Source organism: Clupea harengus, chromosome 13 (genome assembly GCF_900700415.2).
Source record: "Clupea harengus chromosome 13, Ch_v2.0.2, whole genome shotgun sequence".
Classification (NCBI taxonomy): Eukaryota; Metazoa; Chordata; class Actinopteri; order Clupeiformes; family Clupeidae; genus Clupea; species Clupea harengus.
This window is the reverse complement of record NC_045164.1, coordinates 4,311,975-4,320,657: the sequence shown is the minus strand read 5'-3', so window position 1 is coordinate 4,320,657 and position 8,683 is coordinate 4,311,975.

Below are 8,683 nucleotides of genomic sequence, written 5' to 3'. Positions count from 1 at the left end.
TCTTGGCTCTTGTATGACAGAAACCCTCATTAACTGGATCAGTGATCTGTCCTCTATGGCTGGGAAATAATGCATTTAATATTCAAGTAATGTATTTCTTACTTGAGCAAAGTCAAATAACGTGATGATAAAAAGCCCCACTCTAACGCAGACTTGAAAGGGTTTACTCTCAGCACCGCCCATAGACAGTGTCCCTTCGTCCAGCATTGCCCACAGTAAAGACCAGTCAAATTGGATTAAGCTGAAGTGGCTCGAGGCTTCACTGCAGCTGGCGGCGAGTGATATGGGGTTTAAGGTGAAAAGCAAGGGTTAACTCGACCAGCTCGAGAGCTCAGGGGAGTTATTATTTGATAATCATGTGCAAAAAAACGAAATGTTTTATCCACAGAGAGTGATCCATTATTTTTTATACTGCATTTGGATTTAGAGGTCACACGTCCGATCATGAGATCAAGCTGTGCTGTATCGCTGGTTAACTAGTCTCCCTAGATGAGTTGACATGAATCCTGAAGAATGCTGTGATGGTTATGTGGTCTGACTGGCCAAGTAAAAGTCAGACTGTTCAATGCATTAATGTCATTTGATTATAGTCTATCCATAAAAAGGGTGTTGTGATACAGAAGAATGACGAAAACACACAATAACATACTCTGAGATAGACCATATATTCAGATAATACTTCTGCTCTGGGTCTTTTAGCATTTTCTAAAAGCAGTGCTTTTCCAAAATTCCAAAATGGGGGTTTCAGCCATTTTTAACCCAGGATTGAACATTTGTAACCAAGGTAACCAAGTCCATGTCTCTGTTTAACAGCAAAAAGAGACTAGTTGAGCCATGCAAGTACTGTGTGTGACACTCGGCCATGGTGGCTTCCCTTCCATGCTCTGGCCAAGCTTTGCCAACCCAGGAAGTAAACAGCTTTTAGCTCTTTTAATCTGACTAAATCCAGGTGCAATTAATGGGGTGTGTCTGTTGCCTGGGATACCGGGAAATAGGGTCTGTGTAGTGTGGCCAATTCTACATAACTCTAGCTGTACTTGTTGGGATGCTAAATGTGTTTGAAATACATTCAAATGTATTCTGAAAAGGAGACGGGAGGTGTGGAGGTTTAACCAGAAACAAACTAAAATGTGAAGAAGATGGGTATTTTTAAACCTGGTGATGTCTTTAGGGTGACTAACAGAATCTTAACATCAGTGCTTATGTCGCTTGACCAGAAATTATAGATTGATTGAGACCTGCTATGGTATGGATATATGGTATTTAACACAGTGACATAAATGTACGTCTTCTGCATAACAAGTCATTTTCAAGTTACAATTACAAATGGAGCCCAAAGAAGCAGCACAGATACGGGGGGTTGCGGCAGAGACCTGATCAACAGCAGATCTATTAGCTAGGTAAGACATCACACAGTTCTGAGTCCTAGAACGTCTCACCCAGTGCCCCAGCCTATCAGTGAACACCGATCTGTAGTGTCATGGATCGAACAGCACCAGATGAGAAAACCCCCCGGGATCTCCATTAATTAATAGAGCACAGGTGTCTTTAAAAAAGAACAGTCCAGTTGCCATGACAATGTGCCATGTAGATATCAAATACATGTATTAGACATGTGTTAGCCAGCAACTCTCTCTGAAATCAGACATACAACATGGATTAATTGTAATGCTTGTTGTTGTTCAAATCAGAAGCATTAAGAGAGGATTTAACACGGCACACCCTGTTAAAATATCTTGGGACACAATTAAACTATATTAAACTAAAGCGAACTAAAAAATGTCTAATAACATCGGGCCAACAGAAACAAGCACATCTTCAACCGATCTGATTGGTACGGTATGATATGAATGAATAAATGAATGAATGAATGGGACCAAAGTAGGGATTAGCTACCAGTAGGGTACAGTACACCAAGACAATACAGACCAGGGTGAGAGAAGAAACATTTGTGAACATTGTTACCTGAAGAAGAGGTAGAAAGAGACAGGCCTCAATGTGTCAGTTTTTATTGATGGCAAATATTAAATGTTCAGCATAGCTAAAAAAGAAACCATCTGGGAGACTGGCCTCGTCAAAATGAAATCAAAGAATACTGTAACTGAGTCAATCCAAAATGTACAGTATGTTCAGAAGGTCCCATTCAAGCCCCTGCATTTTGTCTGTAGTGTACAAAACATCTTGGGTGAGCGAACATTGGGCACATAAGATAAAAAGGGCACATAAGATAAAAAGATAAGAAGAGTATTTACTGCGAGAGCCTGTGAGAGTCTTATGATGCTTGTACTCCCAGCCGAAGCCCAGCTGCCCCAGCTGTTTTTATCATCCTTTCAATTGATTTATATGAAGTTCACTTGATTCGCTGCTTCAAACTTTCAATATTTTATTTATTAATTTTTTTAAATGTCTGTGGAGATAATGAATAGGCAATTTCCCCTCAGAAACCGGAATAGGAGGTCACAGCTCAGCTCTGTAGAGTTCACCCAATCAATGCTCTTTTTGGCAGAGTGTACACTGCCCTAAAATAATCTCTTCAGACTGTTGATTTCAGATGCCCTTAGAATTCAGGACAGACCACTCACACACTCAATGAATCTGTCATATTGCCTGATGTTGCCTCATACCGTGGATTCTTTTTCCATGTCTAGTATTTCCAGAATGGTTTACATTGATGATGATAATACTGACATAATTAATTAAAGAGCAACAAGCTGCTATTTCAAATTAATGTTAAATGAGCATCACTGTATTCCTGCTAATAGAACAAGTATTATATCTACTATTTGGAAGCTATATATATATATAAAGGCTACCTGCATGGTACATGTAACCAGAGGGTACTATACTCACAGTCCCCTTAAAGTGCATTCCATAACAACTTCCGGAGAGATCATGTTTTGTCCATGAGAGTGACCGTAAAGTCATTGACTGTGTAGTTATGATGGTCATGTATAGTAAAGTACATAGTACAGAGCGTACAGTTCACAGTACTTTTAGTGTTCCTGCACTTATACTGACCAGTGGGTTAGTGCAAGGCAGTGTGAACCGCCTCCTCAATGCCTCATCTGAACATAGTGCTGCTCGCAAGCTAGAGGAGTTTTCACTTTTTCAGCACAGCAGTCTCCCATGGGAGTGCATGCTCAAGGTCTGTGGTTTGAGCCCATTGTTGATGGCACAGTTCACAATTCGGGTGAAAGGTTGTTGATATTTGAGCGCAACAACCAATCAATTTAGGCCCCTTCCTTCCATGCTCCTGAAGCAGTGTGTTTGGCTGGAGTTGTTTATGGTTCATTCAGAGATCCTGTGTTTGTTTCCCATTTACAGAGCCAAGACTGTGTACGAACACAGAGGTTCTTTGAGCACACATACTGAACAGACAGCTAGAAGACCGCGAGGAGCAATTCACTGAATTTGACAAAAAGAGTATTTGATCAGAATTGCGACAACACCTTTAATATTGTAGCATCTACAACAGTACAGTACCTACAGTAAGCGTGTGTTTTTATGTGATCACTTCCTCATAGATATTCTGAATACAATTCTCACGCTGTGACACTATTTTTCTGTGGCAACAAAAAAACGAATAATAGCATCTCTGAATTTCTCTTTCTTTGCACAGCGGGCCTAAATATACAAATATTTATGCGTGTGAGACAGGACCAAATGAGTCCTTATAATGTTCACAGTGTGAGGAACACATCTTAAGGGAGGATGCAATGTGCAAGCACAAACATCAAAGACAGTGTTAAATTTACCCATGGCTCTGGATCCGAGGTGCAAGTTGTTGCCAGCTCCCTACAGGGCGAGAGACCGTGCCAATGTTGTCGATATCCCATGGTCTAGCTCGAGTTCAAAGTGACGACTTGAAATAGATGTGGGCCCTGGACATCCTCATGAGTCTTCCAACAAACAGGTCAGTAAAACCAAAAGAAATAAAGTGAATGGGTCAGTGTGTACTGAACCAATTCTGCCGGCAAACCTGCTGTGTGTGCCAAGCTGTTACTTGGAGCAATTCCTCACAATAAGGCTGTGGGAGGCTGCTGGTGGTGGGAGATGCTGTACATGTCTATATTCTTTTGTTTGTGTGTGTGTGTGTGTGTGTGTGTGTGTGTGTGTGTGTGTGTGTGTGTGTGTGTGTGTGTGTGTGTGTGTGTGTGTGTGTCTGTGTCTGTGTGTGTGTGTGTGTCCTTGTAGGATTTTGAGTATGGATTTATATTTGTGTGGGACATGGTTACATTGCAGAAAAGCACATCACTCTTTTGATCTTGCCATGGTTGAAATTTAACTGTTTTACATTTGAAGGAAATCGTTCAGATCACAACTAACAGCCACCATGTACATTTAGTGAAATAAATTATGAAGAAGATGCTTTTTCCTGACAGACAACTGCTGTACACCTACCGGTACTAGCCCAGAAGTTCATGAAAGTACAGTGACAGTCTGACTGTGCATCATGCTGTGGATTACAACTAATACTAAAATGGTCATAAGTAACAATAATAATAATAATAATAATAATAATAATACAAATTAGCAGGTGCTGTAATCCCTACATTTTTCTTTTCACTTTATTTTCCTTCAGAATACTGTTCTCACATTGACTTCAGCCTACACTTCCTGACTTTATATCCAGTTCATAGGCAAATTGAATAAAAGGCTAATTCATCGTTATAAAATGTCTGTCATTGTATAATCTCATTACAGAGAGCTATAGTGGTTTATATTCAAGCGCAAGCAAGCACTTTAAAGCACTTAATAATTACACGCTTAAAAACATAAAATCTTCTCTTAACATTCACCAACAACTCAACATAAAAATGGAAACACTTTTAAATGAACATGCTTGAAAGTAGCTTGTCACCCAGTGGTGTCATACTACATTAGCATGGAATAACCTGGCAAACGTGCCAAATGCAAGCAGAATGTGGAGCGGCAGCATCTTGCAACACAGCACAAGGACCCACTGTATCTGGGTGTCCGAGAGGAGTCTGTGAAAGAGTGCAGTGCGAGCAAAAAGCAGTTGGTCTCGCTCAAAAGGGGTTTCTTTCATATCAGTCTGTCTGACCTCTGTTTCACTGCATCTGATGAGATGTCTGCACCTCTCAGGCAGAAAATGGAACAGGGAATCTGTTTGGTTAATCAGTCATAATGTAGAGCACTGCCTCGGGGGGCGGGGGGGGGGGGGGGGGGGGGGGGGGGGGAGGGGCACAGAGAGAAAGTGTAGTTGGGAGCTTAAGAAACACTTTGGTAAAGTGAAAACAAGAGATGATGTTGCCATGGGAACAGCTGCCTGATGTACATTGGATGTGAGTGCCTGCTCAGGAAGAGGATGGGAGGGGGGGGGCTCTCCTGTAGGTCAGAGATGGGCAGGCAGGCGAGGAGTTAGGGTGTCGAGCACGGCCACCTGGAAAGTGACATTATGAGTGTGGTGAGCAGGCCAGATATTTGGTTCCCGAATTTAGACATTTACACACTTGTTGATGTTGTTACAGTGTTGCCTATAGTACGGTTTGAGCTGATGATCTGAAACATAGGAGTCGAAACATGCCTCTGATTTCTTTTGAAGAGCCAACATGGACAGTGCTATAATGTAAATATCCAATACAGAGTCATTTGTGTACATAAGTGCTTCTGTTCCAAAGTCTCTGTTTCCTAATTGTGTGCTGCTGATATTGCTGTTATCGGATTGAACCAGATCAGTTTTAATCAGTAATGCTAGTCACTGGTATGAAACCAAGTTAAAAATGACATACTGGGTACAGATGTCAAAACTGCACCGTGATTCCTTTCATCCTTTGAGACACATCCACATAAGGACATTTTCTATGGCTTTTCACAGCCACTACCCATGCTGGTTTAGGAGCAGTCATTGAGCATCGCCTTATTTTCCCAGTCTATTCGTACACTGAGTAGAGTATTTGACATAGCCCACAGGTGGACACTAAGCAGAAAACAAATGCATCAGTTAGAGTATTCTGTTCCACTGGGACGATATCCTAACACCACATTTTGTCTAATCCTCACAGGATCCTCTCCATATTATAAATAGCTGTCTTGTCCTTCCACATTCCCAATACAAAATGGCTCACTAGCACATGAGTAAATAAATCGGTTCATGTCTATCCCTTCTACATCCACATATGATGAGGGGAGTGTTTGAATTCATCAACATTATTCTCTATGAAGTGTTGGCCTCCGTCTTGGGTAATTCACACATCTGTGCCTTGATTTTAGCTTGGACATTGATTTTTGTCATGGTCTTGACATTTCATTAAAATGGTGTCTCTATGATAGTGTAGTTATAGTATGCTGTGGACTCATAACTGAAAATGTCATAGGATAGTCTTGTGTAATGTGTTGTAACTAACTATTTTGGATGTGCACTTCGTTTAAAGCAGTTGTTGCACCAGCACAAGTTCATCATTACTGTCTGTGCTGATTTCGATTTGGAAGTGGCTTAAGTCTTATCATCTAAATAAATGTTCTCAGTTCCTCAGTCATTTCCACTCACTCGAAACTCATATTCTAGTCTGAGACCAATAGCATGCTTGGGGAGAGATTTGTTTATGCTGAGCTCTCTGTTCTACTTTCCATATTTATTTTTAAGTTTTGAGAAATAAGCAAGGTGTGCCACATGTAAGAGTGTAATTGTTCATGCCAATTACCTGGCCTTTCGTTGAAAAGCTTTATCTGTTCCTCATCAGCTCTCATTATCACTGAGGCAAATAGCGTACATCACTTTTGAAATCATAGTTCTGGCTCTGACAGTGAAGCTGTAATGGCAAAGCTACTGTGTATCCAGTTTAATTCATAAAAAAGCATTTTAATGTAGATGGTTGCAGTAGCTCTTCAAATGTAGCCCATGGCTGAGGAGACTTTCACCATGCATGTTATCAGCCACTGTCATACACAGACACCAGCAATGCAGAAGCGTCTGTGGACATTTCAGGGTTTTTCCCAAGTGCAATGTAGGAAAATACAGAACCCTATCATGACATCATTCAGTAATGGCATAACCCTGGAGCCATATGTGGTAATGTAGAGCTACTGGAACGTGCACTTACAGAGTTTGGCCTCAGTGAAAATAACATCTCCTCAAGAACACAGAACAATTGTTATTTTTGAGACCAAAAATTATTTCCCTGGAAAAATGACCTATCATCCATCCACTTGTCTGTGTAAGGTTGTTATGTCTACCATCATCCTCCATGAAATCCACCTGTTTAGGTGGACAGGGTAGTGCGCAGAAAGTACAATTCAGCCTTGAACTGAAAATACTCATGTTATAAGTAAGTCTGACCCTGGTAAAATTTGGAGGAGTTCTGTGCCGAGGAGGTAGTTTATTCACTCAGCTCCAAGGTTATGAAGTTTAAGTAAGTGTAACCTGCACGAGAGGCACAGTCTTGCATTGAACCTTGAACCCACACACTTGGAGGGCATGTGCGAGCAAGCCTAAAACCCATTGGTACTTGAATCTGTCACATCAGGGAGTAAGGTTTACACACTACACGCCCTGGCAGTCACTGGCCTCCATTACACTCATTCTGCTGAACATCACTTCTAATCCAGGTCTGTTTGAAGCACAGCCCCACTACGGATCAAACCTGCCACCTCAGGCATAAGGGGTGAGTTTACTAGCAAGGAGGCTAAAACCCCTGGGCTCTGAGGGAAGTTCCTAACTTAGAGTTGGTGAATGATGGTAACAAACTGCACAGCTCTGTACTCGCCAGACAGAAATACTAATGCTGTGTATGCAGTATATCTTACCCTAGTATTACAAGGAAATACTAATGCTGTGTATGCAGTATATCTTACCCTAGTAGTACTTTACCTACTACCCCTTACTGCATTATTCTTTAACCAATACCACTTAAGTTAGGAGTTGATAGAAAGGTTTAACTATGTTGTTATTATGTACAATCCATAGAAAGGTTGTGTAAGAGATACAAGTGTAATGCTGAAAGAATGTGTACTGTGAAACGCTTTTGCTGCTTTAAACAAACAATCTGTTTTCATGTTTCTGCACAAGATATTCTGAGCTAAAGTGTTTCTGCACAAGATATTCTGTGCTAAAGTGTTGCTGCACAACATATTCTGAGCTAAAGACCAGTTGCGATTGAAACCACTCGATATCTTGAAACCATCGATATCTTACATGCACGGACATTTGCAGAGGGGACACCACCCAGAGCAGAATGTACAGAATATGAACATGCCCATAAGCTTGTGTGAACATTTGTATAAAAGCTGGCTGCGCCCAGCTGCACTTTGGAGTCATGTACATGATCTTGTTCGTGTCATCTCTACCCTTTTGCAAAAGATAAAGCTACCACAAATTCTGATCGCTGGTCTCTGTCTCATTAATATTGACGTCTTAATATTGATTTATCTTACAGGAGTATAATGGTAATCATAATAAACAGCAAAAAGCCCTGCAACTTTGTTGAGTGGACTGGTGCCACATTGCTGCTGCTAATTATCAAGCTCCTTCATTTGCACAAAGGCAGATGACATTGGCCAAACGACCGATGATATAAGCAGCTTCTCACAGATGAATTGAGGAAGTTGGTGAAATTGTGCAGTTGGAGTGGTGTAACACAAAAAGCACTAACTGTGTAGGGACACCACAGGAAGCAAAACAGTTCCTCAATATCCTAAATTGGAATGTGCTCAGAAACGCAGA